General features: G+C 38.1%; 1 protein-coding gene and 1 long non-coding RNA gene across 2 annotated transcripts in view; both read left to right on the top strand.

Annotated features, from left to right (window-relative positions):
- Window positions 1-20,444, top strand: part of LOC117665455 (catalase-like) — a 56,030-nt gene that overhangs the window by 4,840 nt on the left and 30,746 nt on the right. The window lies entirely within an intron of this gene.
- Window positions 4,656-12,626, top strand: LOC117665457 (uncharacterized). Its single transcript, XR_004591359.2, has 2 exons — window positions 4,656-5,114; window positions 12,051-12,626. It is a non-coding gene; the product is annotated as an uncharacterized LOC117665457 (long non-coding RNA).

Below are 20,444 nucleotides of genomic sequence, written 5' to 3'. Positions count from 1 at the left end.
TTATTTACTTCGATGCATGCAGCACATACCTGGATGTCTGCTAGTAATGTCTTAAATTATAATTGGCTAGAATTGGTTTATTAATACCTATACTCCAAGATTAGAGATTTGGTCTCTCAAAATCAGTCATCAGTCAGTGAAATGGTCAAAGTCTTGTTCAGATAAAGAAGTCTTTTACCTGTGTTTGAAGATGCTAAATAATCTTCCGTGTATAATTAAAAAGTAGGCCTTAATGACTACCCTATTTAGGAACTGTTTAAATATTAGAGGTTGCTGGAAAGATAACTTTATGTCTGGTCCTCACACTTACAATTGTTGTAGCATCTCCTTGGTCACATGATTGAGATTTGGGAAGCTCAGACTAAATAGTTGTAGCCTTCCATGGTCATGTGATCGCCATTTACTTGATCCGTAGCCAGCTTCTGACAAGCAAGGTCAATGGAGAAATCAGCAGTAAAATCACAAGCTGCAGTCAGGGATTGTCTTCAGTGGTGGGTTGCTCCCGGTTCGGTCCGGTTTTTGCGAACCAGTAGTAATGGTGGCGGGAGGCTCCACCCACTTGCCACGATGTCATCACTGATGATCTGCACGTGTGAAGAAGCAAGCGCGCACGAGCGAAGCAAGTGCGCACACGTGCTCCCGTTGCGAACCGGTAGTAAAGGTAAGTGGAACCCACCCCTGGTTGTCTTACTTAATGGCTGTGGATGATTGGCTTAATGACCACGATGCAAGTGAGGCTGTAAACCTGTTGCAGTCATGTGATGTCTCCCTTAATAACCGTGTTGCTAAGCAACAAGAGTTGCGAGTTTCAATTGTGGTCATTGAACAAGGAATACCTGTACTAGTTGGTTTATGAGGGCTGCTGTAACTGGTCTGTAAAAATCTAGAAAAGATGAAGGAAATATCCTATTTGCTGCCTTCTAGTAGGTGTCCAGATGTGTGCAACTCAAGTAGTATAGCTCTAGTTTGGTTAAGAAAAAGTTTGAAAAATTTTTATTCCTGGATTGTTCTCAGCCTTTAATCTAACTACTGAGAACTTCATTTTAAATCTTCTACAAATACTCTCACCTTTAGAGATGAGAATTTTGTAAGAAAGGATGTTTTCTGGGGTGACATGGATGGTAGGCTACCACTTTCTTCCTCAGAAAAACATTTTATCATTAAAGTTATATGCTTCCCAACTACTCAAAACAGATTTACAGAGTTACAGATGGAAAACCATTATACAAGCAGTTTTTTCTTCTGATAGGCACCATTTAATGCAATTCTTGCACTTATAAAAAGCCAAGCTAATGTAAAATCTTACGTTACCCATCCATTATTTAAAGTTCTACAATGAGATCAACAAGTGCTAGAAGATCTCACCTATGTTCTGGTCATTTCTTATTTCTTTGCTTAGGGTAATAGGATGCACCAGTTCAGGACTGTGATGGCAATGCCTTAATCCTGTTACTTTGTCATTTTCTTTCTCACTGTCAACAGAACGCTCAAAATAAGATTCCAAATATAAATGCTGTCAATCAGTAGGGAAATTCCATCACAGTAGCTTCTTCATTAGAGGAAAAAATATGGCAGCAGGACTTTGATGATAACAAACAGGCTATCTTCAGTAATCAAAACAGAAAATAATTACTCTGAGCAATTAAAATATAGGGAGTGCTGGCAAACGATGATTCCTGACTACCATCATTTTGACTGAAAATAAAGGTGGCACTCAGTGAGGTAGAAGAAATGGTTTGAAGGAATAGAGGACAGAATGAACTGAAGCTTGCCTTCATTGTTTTTCCTGATCCATACAGTGGCGCCTGGAGTCACCTGGCTGAGCTTATCCTGCTGTCCAGATTTGTTTCCAAAAATGCCACACTTGAAGAATTTAAGAGCAGAGCGACACTCATCTGGATGTCATAGTGCACATCTATTAGAAGTCAGCTTCCCTAAGCTTCTGGCATTCCATAGTGTCTCTGCTTTGCCTGTCAGGAGGGTCTGTTGCAGGAGTGAAATTCAGGATCTGACAGGTTCTGGAGAACCGGTAGCGAAAATTTTGAGTAGAACCGGCAAATACCACCTCTGGCTGGCCCCAGAGTGGGAGGGGAATGGAGATTTTGCAATATCCTTCCCCCAGGAGTGGGGAGGGAATGGGGATTTTGCAGTGTTCTTCCCCTGCCACGCCCACCAAGCCACGCCCACAGAACCGGTAGTAAAAAAATTTGAATTTCACCACTGCTCTGTTGAACAGACCAAGATCAGAGGCTGATGCAGCATGGTGCAGCCTTTCACATTGCTAGAGACACCTTTCCCAGTCATGCACCACTCTGGGCTCTGTCTTGGAGTTTCTGTATAGGATGGTTATGGTGGCCAACTTCAAAGAGCATTTATGCTCGCATTGGCTATTAAGCAAGTGGGCTACCCAGCCAGCATGGAAAATCCCATCTTCAGGGGAGGGGGCTGGAGGAGAAAGGAGAAAGAGAGAGGAAAGTTGGATTAAAGAGAGCCAGTTTAGTCTAGTGGTTAAGGCACCAGGATTGAAAGTGGAAGACTCATCCCACCTTAGCCATGAGAGCCATCTGGGTGACCTTGGGCCAGTCTTTTTCTCTTAGCCCAACTCACCTTACATCTACTGGAAGTGAGCTGCCGTAGGCTTCCAGCATTCCATAGTGTCTCTGCTTTGTGGCGTAATAAGGGGCCAGGTACAGAGCAGTAAGAGACTTCAGTAACTAGTTGACTTATTGAATAACAGAGAGAGACATAGACACCAGGGGGATTTGTCTGAACATATTCCTGCTTAGATCTGAATAGGAGCCACAATTTTGGAGTTGGGGGACTTAGGCAGCAGCCCATCTTAGAGGGTTTGAGGAGTTGCCACAAATTCCATGGCAGGTTTTGATAACACCAGGAGACTGGGCTGAGATGCGGAAGGACAGATTGTATATCATTGGATTCTTGGTGTTCTCTGAGCTTGGTTGTTTTTCTGCAGACATTTTGTTATCAATCAGTGCAGAGGAGGATGAGGTTTGCGGCTTGTTTATATATCTGGCATTCATTCTGAAAAAATATTTTTTTGTTGGAAAACCTGTGTGCATTATAATTGACCTAGGAGTTCAGAGGACAATGCTACTATCATAGAAGATGGAAGAGCATGGATATCATAAAAGTGATGGACTGTGAATGTCTGTTTGGGTCATTGGATCAGCAGGATAGTCTGGGAATCTTGCATGGATAATGCCCACCTTGCTGCATAGCAAGTCCCAACCTCACCTCCTGAAATTTATCCTGGGGCAGGTAGTGCTGGCTTTAAGTGCTAAGGGATTGCAACCTTCATGCCTTGAAAGATAGTTATAAAAGAATTTAGTGGTTTATGACTTGTTTTACAATAACCTTTGGCCTGATGCATGCAGGGATCTACTTCAGATCTAATATTCAGTTCAAAGCATTGATAAGTGGTCTACAATTGGGAGGCCATAAAGCTTGCCGTGCCACATTCCTTCTTGATTTTTCTGAAACTCATTGCTACCAAAGGGCTGTGCAGGACAGAAGGGTCAATTAAGATATATGCTGCTTCTAGAGTGGGAAGTGGGAGTGCTCCTTGGTTAATTGAGAACCTGAGGAACTTCTGGAAATGAAGTAACAAAGAGATTCCTGAAAGTCACTGAAAAAGATTAGAAGTAAGTCGGACTAGACAGGGGTAAGCGTCATGTTGATGCTTGTATCATGGCAATAAGGGTATCAAAACAGGCTTATTGTGGTATTATGTCTCTACTGTTAGAGTAACACCCCCCCCCCCATTGAGATATGGGAGACAGGAAGATTTTACCAAGGTACAGGTTGAGATTTTGGGACAAAATTTTGCAAATAAAATAACTCAACTTATATGGATGGGCTCAGAGAAGGTGACTGGGCTGGCATCTTGTGATGTTTGCTAGAATTAATTTCTTCCAACTTGTGGACTTCAGGAAAGTGAATAGGATAATGTCTGTGAGACGTTTGGCCACTGGAACCCAAGCTGGTTTTGACTGGGAAGTCAAAAAGAATATAAGGGGCTGGCTCTTGGGGATTGTCAGTGCCTGTCTTTATAAGGCAGTTATGCCTACTGCTTTGAAGCAGTGATGAAATCCAAATTATTTTACTACCGGTTCTGTGGGCATGGCTTGGTGGGCGTGGCTTGTGGGCATGGCAGGGGAAGGATACTGCAAAATCTCCATTCCCACCCCACTCCAGGGGAAGGATACTGCAAAATCTCCATTCCTACTCCACTCCAGGGGAAGGATACTGCAAAATCCCCATTCCCTCCCCACTCCTGGGGCAAGGATACTGCAAAATCCCCATTCCTTCCCCACTCCTGGAGGAAGGATATTACAAAATCTCCATTCCCACCCCACTCTGGTGCCAACCAGAGGTGGTATTTGCCGGTTCTCCGAACTACTCAAAATTTCCGCTACAGGTTCTCCAGAACCTGTCAGAACCTGCTGGATTTCACCCCTGCTTTGAAGGAGGTGGTGGTGTCCCCCTCTTGAAGAGATTCTCCCTGGAACCAGTAATTATTGATAACTTTTAAAACTATTTTAAACCTTCCCTTTTTAGGAAGAATGCCCTCCAACTGAATTATGTTGTAGAAGAAGCTAATTTTTAGATATTCAATTCATATTCAATTGGTTTGAAATCTGGGCATAAGATGCAAACTATCTTGACTGCCCTAGTAGGTGACCTGAATCAAAATACAAATAGGTGGAGTAAAGCCTCAACATTATTAGCATGTTTGCTCATTCATTCATCAGTCTTAGAATCCTTCCTGTGAGTCTAGAAGTCAGAGACGCTTCATTTCACTTGATAATAGTGGGAGAGGAGAGGATGGAGAGGCAATTTATGAATCGTGGGGAGGCTGACTTTGAAGATGTCCCTTTGAAGATGTAATGGTACAGAATGCATTAGTGATGGGAGAGAGCTTCCAGTGATATATAACAGTGGTATTATGAAACTGCATTGCTTGCCATGGGCTTCTGACTGCAACTATAAAGTTCTTTATGACCAGGCATCCAAGTTTCTGCAGGATTGCCTGCTTCAGGGAAAAACTGACCTGTCCAAGCTCTGTGAATTCAAGAAAAAATTATTACTAACAGGTGAGTCCATTTTAAATCATTATTTCAACTTAACAGTTATTACAACCAGATCTTACATCAGTTTCCCCCTAAAGCATAGAAATCAGGTTTTTTGTTCACAAAATTGCTTTGACTCAGATTGCCTCAGAGCTAAGAAAGCCTTGATAACACTTTTCAACAACTGATAAGAAGGCTGTTTTGCTGTATTCTACTAATGATTTATTACAGCAGAAAAGGCATTGCAAACAATTACTCTATAAGAAGAAAAGGGAAGCAACCGAGACCCTCTGGCAACACTTGATAGCTGAAGCTCAAGCTTGGACCTCCTCACAATTTTGGCACCTTATAATATTACAGCTAACAAATCACCTTACTAGCTCATCATTTATCATTCCAGATGATGTTTGGGGTTGAGATACACTTTCATTCTTTATATGGACAAAAGGGAGCCTTGTTCCAGACAATTCAAATTGGAAGCTGATATGCTTCCATTGTGTTTCCCAGCATCATGCACAGAAATCAACCTCCTGATTAACCAACTCAAGTGAAGAAAAGGACCAGGGAATGACTCCTAAAATTATTTGTAATAACCCAGAGATCCCAATCTTACTCTCTGTTCTCAGCAATGCTGTCATGTGATGCTATGCTTTACAAACTTATTGCTTAGTGATGGAAATTCTGGTCCTAATTGTCTCGTAGTTTTAGGACTTCTATATAAAGTACAGATAAACCTAACTTTTTAGCTACTAAGATTGTTTGACGGGCAGGCACAAAAACAGTCAGGGAAGTGATTGAAGCCTGGGAAACAGGGCCCCCATCAGTCAACAGGAGTGCTGATTTACCACCAGCCCATCAAGTTCTTAGAAGGTGAGGGCTGGGCAGCACAAGCAAAGGAGAGCTCATGATTTAAAAGCCAGCCATCAACATCTAGAAAGCCACTTACAATAAATATCACACACAGAACAGCACACACTCTGCTAGAGAGAAGTTCCCTGAAGATGGGGTCCAGCACTAGTCTGAAAGTTTGGAAGACAAAATTTCTTGTCTGTGTGACCTATCTATAATGGATCCTGCAACATTATCCTGAGACATGCACATTTGCCTTCATTCATGAGAAAAATGATAAAGTTGGTGAAAAGGAATAGCATCTGCTATCACCTTTCCAAAACAAATTTAAACATTTGCTTTTCCTATCTCATGCTGGGATGAACGTTCAATATGAAGCAACCATTCCACTTTGTGACTGGGAGGTCAATTAAGGAAACTGAATGTATTAAGGGAGAAGCCCTTATGTGCTAGTACTATTTACTATCAAGTCTTGAGGGTAGTGTTTTTTAATCTCCTTTATACAGGCTGCATTCTGAATCAGTTGTGAATGTGCCTGGGTTTAAAAGATGATAAGGCAGAAATAAAAAGGATGCCTAGCACGAGACGTGCCATAAAATGAAACTGCTGTAATCAGAAGCAACCTGTTGTTGTAAAACACATATTTGTGACAGATAGCAAGAAAGTTAGCCAGGAGTCGCCTAGAGTGACCTGCAATAAACTTTGTTACTTCACCCTGGCTTCAGGCAATTTGAGAAGACCCGTGTGGAGCATCGGTGTAGGTTTGCTCTCTGATTGTGAATTGGCACACCCAAACTAGAGAATTCTCATGTTATCCTAGCATATTGTGGATGTAGTCTGACCAACTCAAAATAGGGAGGAAAAAAGACTTTTAGGACTCAATCCTAGCATCAGGAAAATAAGCAACTAAACAGAAAAGGGACAGAAGTTTATTAATGATTGAACTTTATTTTAGGATAATAATCATAGATTGTTTCCTGAAATACTAGGTATTCCAGAAAGAGACTCTCTTTCCAGATTTCTTATTTATCACCATTTGGATTTTTATTTAAGAATTAAGCAGTTTGCCCTGAAATACATGAACTGCTAGTTATTTTATCTAATATAATTCTACAAATAGTAAATCCAGGACTTGAGTGAAGCTCAAGATCTGATGACTCCATGGATATAATCCAAGGATATATTATTTATATAAATAGCACCTTCTGGCAACCAAACTGATAGTCTACTTTAAATTGAAGAATTTATGATTTTACAGTCTTCACATTAGAGGGGACTAAAGATTCCAGACATAAAGAGAAAGGGGGGGGGAGAGAAATTTGCCTTTTGTTTTTAGCCAGCATTGGGGCAAAATGACAAAAAATGGCATAAAAGTTGAAATACTCTAAGAGGTTTTTGAAGAATAGGGTCAGAAACTAGAAGCTACAGTATCATCAATGTCCTCTGCCTCTATGCATAGACTGACCAAAAATTATTTAAAAAGAAATAACATATCTTAAAGAGAATACTTTGTGAGACCTAAAATGCTGAAACAAGTCTTATCTGACGCAGAAAAGTTAGAATATAAATAAATTGTTCAAAAAACTGGAAAATTAAAAAAAAATGCCCTATGGATTATAACACAGTGTTAAAGTGAAAATACAAACAAAATACAAACAATACAGAGAATGACCTGGACAATGACTCATTACTGAATTCACAAAAGAGGTTTGTTAAAGCCTCAAAGTAGGCTCTGATGTTGGAAAAAGAAAATCTGAAGGGAAATTAAATCCTACAACACAACAAAGCACTGTTATTAACATCTGCTGCTTGCAATTACTGAAAGTTCAAATCTCACCAGGCTCAAGGTTGACTCAGCCTTCCATCCTTTCAAAGGTAGGTAAAATGAGGACCCAGATTGTGGGGGCAATAAGCTGACTTTGTATACATATACAAAAGTATGAAGGCTATTGCTTAATGCATTGTAAGCCGCCCTGAGTCTCTGGAGAAGGGTAGCATATAAATCAAATTAAAAAAAATAAACCCCCACATCTGAATGAACTAAAGTTAAGATTCCTAGAAAGAGAGAGTTTTTATGCACTATCTAATCTTGTGACATATGGTGCCTTCTCTTAAATTTGGGAGGAATTCCCGCGACATAATTCCACAAGCTTCACATATATAATGCATGTGCGAATTAATTTTAGGAGAGGCCAGTTTAAATAAGAGAAATGGTATAAATGGGAAATAAAGTCCTTCCGCCTTGTATCCTTATTGATTCAGATTTCTTTCCCTATCCCAGGCTATTTTTTAAAAATGCTGAATTTCAAATATTTTTAGGAAAATTTCCTCATTATAGGAAGCTTTTTGCATGACATATGCTTCTAAATTTGGTCTGTCTTTCAAAGATTAATTTAAAGAGGCAACTGAATTTTGTGGTATTTTAACATCATTGTTTGCCAGGCCAAAACCCATTTTATCAGGAATATGAGCAGAATAGAAAGCTTAGCTCTAACACATGTTTATTTCTATGTAATTATACAGGAATTCCATCTTTTCTCTAGAAAGCTATACTTCTTTTCACTGTTAATAGGCAATCATATTTTTATATGGATCACAGACTTAAGTAACAGGCAAGAATGATTTATGTAAAGAGATGCTCAAATGGATATTTTCTCGTGATTATCATGTGTTACTTCTCATAAAATCAACATTATCATTAAAGTGTTGACATACTTTAAAAAAGGAATTTAATCCAAATTCTGTTTACCATAAAGTAAATATATTTCTCCTATCCCATTGGTCAAACAACTTTTACATCTGTTGAAAAATATTTATTCTACAAAAATGTGATTCCAATGGTGAAAATGAGGTGTGTTTATATCATTGCTAATAAAATAATGAATCCATTGTCGAATGACCTATTCAAACAACATGAATGTTCAGATAAAATTGTAAAATAATGTTAGAAGTTAGGTAATTAATTTTCAAAGGTGGCATAGATTGAGAAGAAGCTCTTTAGCCATTGAGTTCAACCTTAATTCAGGAATGCAAAGTGAAGCATCCTGACAAATAGGTTCCCAAATCAGCTCTTAAGAATCTATCATAATGTATTAATTTCTTAGGAAATATTCTTGATGTGAAACTTGAAGAATGAGGAATTCAATGAATAATTTAATTTGTCCAGCAGATGGCATTTAATACACAAGAAAGGCACATTATATTCTACATTTACAAATATTTAGTAGCAAATTATTCAGAAGATACCATTTCCATGTCTTTCTATTAGCATTATAGGCTAATATTTGAATATAATAGTGTCCTTGTTAAAATATAGTATCTTATATATTATCTTATAGTATCTTATATAGTAAAGTATAGTATAGTGCTTTAAAAATGAATTACTATTGCTGGCTTATTACAATTAGGAACTTAGGCCAAATGCACTCCCTGGTGAAAAATGATGCTTACCTCTAGATCAGGGGTGTCAAACTTGCAGCCTGCGGGCTGGATGCATCACACTCTGGCCACACCCACACCTGGTTTAGCGAAGGGGCAAAAAATGTCACAATATGTCACGTGACGCCACCGTGATGACGTCAGTTTCACACCCTTGCTCTAGATGTGGTGCCAAATTTCAATCAGTCATCCTACATGAACAACTTGTTCCTATGATCTGATTTGGTTTAATACCTGTAAGTTTGTTAACCTGGTTTTAGAAAAAAAAATGGTTTAAAGTTATGAATGTGGTTTTGAATTACATACCAAAAGTTTGGATTTTATTGATACAGAAAGAAGGGAGGAGTTATTAAGCATGGGATACAGGAAAAAAAAGTGTCACTCAGGTTTTTCAATGTTGAATTGATTTGCTCTGCTCAGGAATATGTGTTTGTGTGTGTCTGTGTGTAGGTTTTTTCCCTTACTTATTTTTTATAGCATTCCTCATTTCTTTCTATATGCTAAAACAAAAAAAAATGTCCACCATTCTCACGTTGCTTCTCCAGATAATATAGATTGTCACTGACTTTCAAATAAGCAGTGAAGTTTTCAACTGAAACCTATTTTCTTTTTTCCTCTCCTGCTGCAAAGACTAGCTCAATTGGCTAGACTTCTAAATCAGAAAGCATTAGGTAGATCTAATTATTGGAGCATCTGTTAGAGTCATAAGTGGGAAATAATTTTGTGTATATTAAGTAGAGAATGCAAGAGAGAGAGTGTCATTCATAGTGTAGCAAGGTTTGGCCTTCCACCATAATGTACTATTGGCTTCAGTCTACAATTCATTCAAGGTAGCATTTTCCATATGCTGATAAGTCCTGGCAAAATTAATGTGGTTTTAAGTAGTGGAAGCAAGTAAGTATCTGAAGCCATGATTTCCAGTATTTTTGTAATTTGTATTTCCATGTCATTTCATTCATAATAAATAGACTATAATACCAGCCTTAAACCTGTAATGGTTTAAAAGAAAGCAGCTGGACACATACACTGTGCTAAGTTCTTATTTTCATATTAGTGCATTCCTCTCAGAGCTTCATTTTTTTGTAATTTTATTGAAAATTACAATTAGAAGATATAAAAATGAATGCAAAGTACAAAAAAGAATAAAAAGTGTAGAAAAGAAATAAAAAGAAAAGTTTATAAAAAATTAATTTCCCCCTTATCACAAGTATAAACAATTTTAGTAATTTATCACTAATTCTTAAAATATGACAAATATACTCTTCATCCCATATCTCACCTGTTAACTAAATACAAAATCCAAAAACCTCATTATTTGTTTTTTATTAGCAAAAGTTCAGAAATTACTACATGTCTATTTTAACCATGATGAAATAAACTAACTATATTTGTAAAGGAAAGTGTGGATGACAGCGGGGAAGAGATACTGCCTAGGAAACAATCAGACCAAAAAAAAAAAAAAAAAAAGGGCAGGAGTCCCTGAAGGCTTAAAAGTCAGAGAAAATTTTTTAGGAAAAAACCCTCCTAATTGACCAGACTGTTGAAACCAGTAGCAGAAAGTTTGTACTTTCACACTTGCAAAATTCTGTTAATATAGCCTTGCAATAAAGTAGAATTAGTTCATCTAATTGTATTTCCTGTATACCTGGAGGGCTGACAATATTCCTTCTATTTTTAACAATCTTGATTTTTAATCTCTTCAAATAATATCCAAAACCTTTATTTCTATTCTTTTTGACCCTTTTCAGAGAATTCTTCAAGACTTTAACAAATCTCTTTCATACGTACAAGAAGAAAAACTTATCCAAATCACTCTTCTAGTTTGATACTTGTATGACCCCTTTAAATATGAAGACATCAACTGGTTTCATTTGTGTAACCAATATATATCATGTTCCATATCCTTTTTGTAACTTGTTGTATTTAAATCCACATTCAAATCAATTTCAATCTTATCCGGTATAACTTGTTCTTCTTCTGTAACATCATTAACATACCATCTATCTATAGTATCTGACATTCTTAATTTCTGAGTCTATTGTTCAAAAATGTCCTTCAGAACATCCATTGTTACAGTATTTTGCTCCATTCTTTGTTAACGTGGAGTTTAAATATTCTTCTCTTTAATTGTAATCTTTTTTTTTTCTATTTCCCCCTATTGCCCACATTGCAAAGTCCTATCCTATCATATTTATTCCTACAAAGAACTCACATAACCAGTTTCCCACAGGAAGGACGTTTATAATTAATTTCAAACTTTTATTCCAAATCTCTCTTGTGGCGGAATGTTGTCTGTATTCCCAGGAGGGAGGGAGTGCAATCCAAAGGAGCAAAAGTCAGCAAAGTTTAGGAATCATAGGAATTCTCAGAGTATATGTTTAACGGTGTAAATAGTCTGCTTTAATTTGGCAAGATTTCTGTTTATAGGCAAGGAACAATGCAGGAAATTGCTTAGAAGAACCTCAGTGTGTGTTTCTTGTGGTTTGGAGCCTGACACCTCAGGATCTGAAAGTTAAAAAAAAAGTTTTTAACTTTCCAAAATTTGCAAAATTTTTCTTCTCAAATATAACGGTCTCAAAAAAGTATTGTCCCAGATGTATACTGCACTATTGAACCTCACTTTTAGTGATTACAAATACCAACCTTTTATGTTTATTTCCTCCTCATCTCTAGGCTGAGTTGTTCCCTTGGAATGATCATCTCCTGAAGCTCTACTACTGAGATCTCTTATTAAGCAGGCCTGCATACATATTCCTGATGTAGTTTAGAGATTGGCAGCATTGTGCTGAATGAATACCAATATGATTGTGTCTATGTCTCTAAAATTGCCCCGTCTGAGTATTTTCTTTTAGATTGCTTTAATTAAAATAAATGAATGGTCATGCCAACTACGACAGCCATTCCGTGAAAGCACATACAGCTGCTATGAAAATTCCAAATGTGTCTCTTGGCACAAAGGGGATGCCCATCTCTGGTTTATTCTGAATAGACTTCAGAAATCAATGAGTTAATAAACTTATGTGCTTGTTTAGAGATTGCTGAAGGAATATTAACAGATTTTACAAAACAAGTGTTTCATTTATTTGCAGTTTGCTTTACAGTAAGCTTACTTATTCTAAGTACTTTTTTCGCACTTACAAACTTTCAGAAGCATAAAAAGGCAATCTTTCATAATTTCTGTCACATGTATGACATGTATACCATGTAACTGCAAAAGCTTGAAGATGCTGAATAAATAGGTGAAATGTTTTTTCTCTATCTCTAATTTGCTTTTCTTCTGTTATTCCTCACATTCTGCCTACAGAGGAAATCTTTTTTTCTTATGGGATTATTATAGGTAAAAAGTTTATTATCAAAGTGCAACTCAAACTTTGTTAAGCTTAGAAGCAAGTACAGACAATTTTAAATATGTGGATTGGGAATGCAGATGAGAAAAATGTCACCCAACTGAATGTTTATCTCAGCCAATTCAAACAAAACAACTGCATAACGGAGAAGGAATGGTGAAAAATGAGAGGAACAGATGCGGCCCCAGTGAGATTCTACGGATTCCCCAAGATTCACAAAATTGGAATCTCCCTCAGACCTATTGTGGTGCTATGAGATGCCCCTACATAAAACTTGCCTAAATGGCTGTCACAATGTTTAAGCTTCCTGACCCAATCCTTGAACAGCACAGTCACATCATCCATACAATTTCTGATGAAAGTACAATGATTAAATGTGGCTCCTGATAAGATCATGATCTCCTTTGATGTAGTGTCCCTATTTATATCCATCCCTCTCCACTTGGCATATGATGTAATAGATAGAAAAAGAGTACAACACAGATCAGAACAACCTAACCAGGACACATGAAGCTACTTCAATACTGTCACCTTCTTCACATTCAGTAGCGAAATGCATGAACAAATAAAAGGGATATCCATGGGATCCCCAATATCAGGAGTCATTGCAGAAACAGTCCTGCATGAAGTAGAACACTGTGCATTTCAGAACTACACCCTTACATTCTGGTGCCACTACGTGAATGACACATTTGTCATCATCAAGAGAAATGCACTTAAAAACTTCCATACCATACTGAACTCCATCTTCCCTGACATACAGTTCACAATGGAGGAAGAAGCAGCTAGGCAATTGCCATTTTAGATGTACTTGTCAGTAGACAACTACTAGACAGTAGCCTACTACCACCAATAGCCTGCCACCGGCCGGTACGTTCTCACAGAGAGAGGCCGTCGGCCAAACAATGTCGACTGGCGGCCCCCAGGGGGAGAGCCTTCTCTGTGGGGGCACCTACTATCTGGAACGAGCTCCCCCCGGACATACGGAGGATCCCGGATCTGCGCACCTTCCGCTGTGCTCTAAAGACCTTTTTATTTCACCAGGCGGGCCTGGCCTAATTTTCTCCTTCTTTTTAAACAATTTTAAAATTTTAAAATTTTAATATTTTTAAGATTTTTAACACTCAAAGTTTAAATTGTTTTAAATTGATTGGGGTTTTAATTTGTCTGGGCCAAATTATTTAATTTGATTTTATTCTGCTTTTTAAATTTTGTATGTATGTATTTTATGTTTGGCTGTTCACTGCCCTGAGTCCTTCGGGAGTAGGGCGGTATACAAATCAAATAAAAGTAAAGTAAAGTAAAGTAGACGAGAGTAGAAGCCTAGAAATCAGTTTATCACAAGGCCACAAAAAGAGTTGCATCAGAACACTATATGGCATGGTGAGAACCCACTGTAGTACCCAGCATGTCAAACAGCAGGAGAGCAGGTACCTGCTGCTGGAGAGCAGGTACCTACATGAACAATTTAAGCAGAATAGGTACCCACAATCATTCATCACAAGATGTCTGTACTACACAGTTGGGAGAGAAAGGAAGAAACAAGATACAAGACTAACCACATGGCACACTCTACCATACATCAAAAACATTTCGGAAGTTGTAGAACGCAGCTTCCGAGATCTGCAAGTGGGCATCACACACCGCCAAGAGGCTACCATATGAAGACAAATTATGCATTGCAAAGTTCACTTGGAGGTGGGAGATACTTCCAATGTAATCTATCAAATCCTCTTGTGACTTTATAGGACAGAGGGAGAGAAAGCTAACCATCAGATTGCAAAAACACAAGCATGTGGTCAGAAGACAAGATCCAAACTCATTGGTAGCTTCACACTGCAGTGAACAAGGACACACATTCAACTTTTTAGCTACTAAGATTGTTGGATGAGCAGGCACAAAAACAGTCAGGGAAGTGATTGAAGCCTGGGAAACAGGGCCCCCATCAGTCAACAGGAGTGCTGATTTACCACCAGCCCATCAAGTTCTTAGAAGGTGAGGGCTGGGCAGCACAAGCAAATGAGAGCTCATGATTTAAAAGCCAGCCATCAACATCTAAAAAGCCACTTACAATAAATATCACACACAGAACAGCACACACTCTGCTAGAGAGAAGTTCCCTGAAGATGGGGTCCAGCACTAGTCTGAAAGTTTGGAAGACAAAACCTCTTGTCTGTGTGACCTATCTATAATGGATCCTGCAACATTATCCTGAGACATGCACATTTGCCTTCATTCATGAGAAAAATGATAAAGTTGGTGAAAAGGAATAGCATCTGCTATCACCTTTCCAAAACAAATTTAAACATTTGCTTTTCCTATCTCATGCTGGGATGAACGTTCAATATGAAGCAACCATTCCACTTTGTGACTGGGAGGTCAATTAAGGAAACTGAATGTATTAAGGGAGAAGCCCTTATGTGCTAGTACTATTTACTATCAAGTCTTGAGGGTAGTGTTTTTTAATCTCCTTTATACAGGCTGCATTCTGAGTCAGTTGTGAATATGCCTGGGTTTAACAGATGATAAGGCAGAAGTAAAATCATGCCTAGCACGAGACATGCCAAAAATGAAACTGCTGTAATCAGAAGCAACCTGTTATTGTAAAACAGATATCTGAGACAGCAAGAAAGTTGGCCAGGAGTCAGCTAGAATGACTTGCAGTAAACTTTGTTATTTCACCCTGGCTTCAGGCAATTTGAGAAGACGTGTGGAGCATAGTTGTAGGTTTGCTCTCTGATTGTGAATTGGCACATCCAAACTAGAGCATTCTCATGTTATCCTAGCATATTGTGGATGTAGTCTGACCAACTCAAAATAGGGAGGAAAAAAGACTTTTAGGACTCAATCCTAGCATCAGGAAAATAAGCAACTAAATAGAAAAGGGGCAGAAGTTTATTAATGTTTGAACTTTATTTTAAGATAATAATAATAATACAGATTGCTTCCTGAAATACTAGGTATTCCAGAAAGAGACTCTCTTTCCAGATTTCTTATTTATCACCATTTGGATTTTTATTTAAGAATTAAGCAGTTTGCCCTGAAATACATGAACTGCTAGTTATTTTATCTAATATAATTCTACAAATAGTAAATCCAGGACTTGAGTGAAGCTCACGTTCTGATGACTCCATGGATATAATCCTGTAGTTTCCTTGATAATAATTCAGTAAAAATTTATAATTGCTTTCGAGATTTCCCAATCTAGCTTACTGATAGTGACACATCAAAGTACTAACCAATCTCCCCTCCCTTCCCCTCTCCGGCTGGGTATATCTAGAGACTTGGTGTAACAAGACTTCTCTGACTCAAGCTCAATTTATGAGATTTGCAAGTATAATAGCAAATGTAATCGGCTCTCAATGCTATTAAAATAACAATAAATGAAAAATAAAAGTTGCGCCTTTTCATTCAACCCAAGAAATGGTATATATAAGCAAGCTTTTTAAAGGCCAATGTGTCAGGTACAAGTATATCTACATTTTCTATTAGCATAGTAAGTCTGTTTTTAATTATAATCTTATGAAAGAGATGATTATATAACTAGATAAAAAAAAAAACCCTATGTTTCAATAGTAGAGCATGTGCTTTATATGGAAAAGATTCCTGGTTCAATCTCTGGCATCTTCAGATAGGGATGGAGTGGTATGTAAATCTCTGATGAGGATGAAGAATTGCTGGATGATTTTTGTGAAATATTTACCACAGAAAACATATTTCAGTCTGAGACAAAAGGAAATGATAGATGTGTACTAATATTTGATTGATTGTGTGCCATCAAATCTGTGTCAAGTCTTACCAACCTCATAAACAGATCTTCTCTGAGATTATCTTTGCCCAAACTGGCCCTTCAGGTCTTCCAAGGATGTACCCATAACTACTGTAATTCAATCCATTCCCCTTACTCCTGTTCATTATCTTGTCTTTCCTTCCAGCTTTTCCAGCATTACAGACTGCTCAAGGGAGCTGGGTCTTTGCATAATGTATTCAAAATATGATAATTGGAGTCTGGTCACTTGTGCTTTGAGCTAAAACTCTGGATTGGTTTCTTCTATGATCTGATTGTTTGTTTACTTGGTTGCCCACGCTAATCCAAGGAATCTTTTCCAACCCCCAAAATTCAAGAGCATCAGTGATGTGTCTATCCTGCTTCTTCAGAGTTCAGCTTTCATTACCACAGAGTGTCACAGGGAATATAATTGTCTGCAGAGTTCTGAATTTTGTTGGTAAAACATGTTTAGGATCTCTTTAGGAAAAATCTCTCTTCTAAGGCCTTCACTGCTACCCCACCAAATTCTAAAATATGACATTTCTTCACTGCTAGTTCCTTTACTGTTGATAGTTGAATCTAAAAAGCAGCATCTATTCACCACTTCACTTCAGTATCCTTGTTCAGCTCTGATTGCTATATCCAGTGTCATTATTTTGGCTTTCTTTACATTTAAACTTAGCCCTTTTTTCCCTCCATTGTGTTTCTTGACTTCCAGTAGTATAGTTTGCAGATCATTTGCATCCACCAGATGCAACACATGGCCTTCTTACAGAGGCTACCTTGCCCCTCTCTGAGAGATCGTGAGAATGGTACCTGCTTCCAGAAGGCAATCAGTCTCTCTAGGAAGGACATGTGAAAGTAAAATGCAACTGATTAAGTATTGTAACAGTTTTATTTTGTCATGAAGAAATCAAAGTTATAAGCGGAGTTGTTCCACATTTTTTCTATATTTAAATATTTGTTTATTTATCCAATTTATATGGCTGCCCATCTATCCATGAAACTCTAAATTGCATATAAAATAAAATAAAAACCCAATGAATTCCATTAAACCCTAAGCAAACTCTTACATAAAACTGTATCAAGCTCAGAAAAACATAAAACCACTAATTGCATGCATGTTTATTGTGTTGTTTTGCACATCTCTTTATCTTTATGTAGGATGACTGATTGTAATATATAAAATAATGTTTTGTAAGTACATTTTATAACTAGCATCCAAAACAGAAAAGTCACTTTGAAACGCTTAAAGTAGAAAGCAGTTTTTTGGACAATTGTATTCATACAATTCGTAATTGTAACTTGTACCTAGTTTTTACTGTCAAGTGCAAGATATTCTATTACTATTTTAATCTATTTGCAATTGTAACACAACGCACAACGCTTATTTTAGATAAGTAGTTATCTACTAACTTTTAGTTAAGGAAAAGCTACCATGCATAGAAAGTGTATCTGTTTTTGCTCTATTTATTGTGAGACAGAGAGAAGAACAGATAGGAGCACTCTTTCTTTCTCCTTTGCAGAAAACATCAGTAGAAAGAACATAATTCATGGTTGAACTCAAACTTGTCTCTGGGATCTGAGTTTCATTTGCATTGAACTTTCATCTGCTACTAACCTTTCCTTTCTTCCTCTTCTGTGCTTGCCTGTCTAGTTTCAACTGACCCTCTAAATAAAATCATAGGTAAGATATGGTTCACAAAATAATTTGTGTTGAAGATGGGTTATATAACAAATCAGACATTTTCCTCCTGGACCACATAAAGTTCTCTGAGCTTTCCTCAGCCATATCCATGTTAATATTTAAAATCATCCTTACACTAGATAGAAATGAAATGAAAGGCATGAATCAAAGATGAAAAGATTATGAGAACATAAAATGTACTGCCTTTTTGAATTCTGACAAAAAATTATTGCACCACTATGAAAACAATCTGCCTTATTTTTTTTATCCTGGGATACATTATGTACCATGTATTTGTATTCTTGACAACTGATGGTGTAGATCAGTGGTCGGCAAACCACGGCTTGCGAGCCACATGCGGCTCTTTGGCCCCTTGAGTGTGGCTCTTCCACATTCGTGATGCCCTGGCTGGCTGTGGCTGAGCCGGGAGCGTGCGCACATGCAGGGAGACCCTCCTCAAGCGAGTGCTGAAGCTCAGGAAAGGTGTGCGCAGGGTAAGCAGCGGCTTACTTAAGGAGGGTCTCCCCACATGTGCGCATGCTTCCGGCTCAGCCACAGCCGGCCAGGGCATCACGAGAGTGGGAGGAGGAGGAGAGTGCAGGAGAGAAACTGCCTTCGCGCCACATTTGCACGTAAGGCAGCCTTTGCTTCCTGCCGCTTCAGGTTGGAGTTTGCACCCTCTGCACTCAGCCAAAGAGCTGTTGGGGGTGGGGGAGGAAACAGCAAGGCGATGGCCAGGGAGGGGGAGAGAGAGAGAGAGAGAGAGAGAGAGAGAGAGAGAGAGAGACATAGAGTGATACAGAGAGAGGGGAAGAGAGGGAGAGATACAGAGGGAGAGAGACATGGGGGAGAGAGGGGGAGATAGGAAGAGGGGAAGAGAGATAGAATGGTTTTGTGGCTGGGTAGGCGTGGCTGGGGGGTCATGTGACTGGATGAGTGAGTGACATCGAGTTGGCCACGCCCACCCAGGTTTTGTGGCTCCGGTGTGTTTTTTTTCTATGGCAAACGGGTCCAAGTGTTTGAGTGTTTAAATTTGCCGACCCATGGTGTAGATTATCTAGGAAACTATAAAGTCTCATCCAATTAGAATGAAGCAAATTTTAAAAACTGAATTCTAATTAATTAACACAGGAATATTATATGCTTAAGGAAAAGGAGATTTAATTCCCTCTTGAATTTTTTTTAATCAACTTGGAGAAGTATGTTTCAATGTCCAAAATAATTTCACTTTAAAAGTAAATCTGACATAGAATGTAATTCAAAATGAAAACATTGCTGGGCCAAACCTTAATATATTTATACCCATCCAACACTGATTCTTTTATGTAAATGTTCATATTTCAGTTTCATGTGATCTTTTTAAAAGAACTGATTCTCAGTTTTGACTCAATCTGTTTTATAATTTTATGTGGTGAATTGTACTGTGTTTGTCATGGTTCTTGATATTTATTCTTGCTTAAACCTTAATCGTGATTTTAATCATTTAAAGTAATATAAACAAGGATAACTACAACTTTTTTGACATTGTTCTGATTTTAGATAAGAAATGTATACTCATTTGTGCTTTATGTTTTTGGTTTTTAAATTTGTTTTCTATTTTCAATTTGTGTTTATATACTTTCTCTAAAAAGTCAAAGAAAAGCCAGTTTGAACTAATGCGTAAGGTGGTGGCTAAGGAGATAGCAGATTGTGATTTCTAGTCCTATTATAGGCCTGAAAGCGGGTTGGATGACTCTACTTGCTCAGTTACTTGCTCAGCTCACAGGGTTGTTGTGGAGAAAATAGGAGAAAGAATATCAGGTATGTTTACCACCTTGAGTTGTTTATAAACAATAAGAAAAAGTGGAATCCAAATCAAATAATGAAAAGAAAAAAGTCATTTGAGTTGAGCTGACCTCCTGGGGACTTCACAGATTTAAGACAGAATTAAAGTGGTGGCAGCCCAGAACAAAAATCAATTCAGTTACTGCAAAACAGTAATGTAGTAGCTGGCTTACAGGTATTGCAGATCTTTGCTGGATAGAAATGCCTTTTTCCCAAGCAAACAGACCAGTGTTCTAACTGCATACCACTACTACTATCAATAGCAAACTATTGAGGGTTGGCCTGTGCTGGCACCCCAGTGTAAGAGTAGGAATACAGCAACCTCTTGGCCTGCCTTGTATGGATATGGAGCCATGCTCTCCTTTTAGTCTATGGGAAGTTTGGTAACACCTTGATGAGATCAGCCTCTGCTATCCTACTTTCAGCTGCCTCCTCCTCAG

Source organism: Pantherophis guttatus, chromosome 1, assembly GCF_059756535.1.
Source record: "Pantherophis guttatus breed Tessera chromosome 1, ASM5975653v1, whole genome shotgun sequence".
NCBI classification, from domain to species: domain Eukaryota; kingdom Metazoa; phylum Chordata; class Lepidosauria; order Squamata; family Colubridae; genus Pantherophis; species Pantherophis guttatus.
This window is presented reverse-complemented; position numbering and strand designations above follow the sequence as displayed.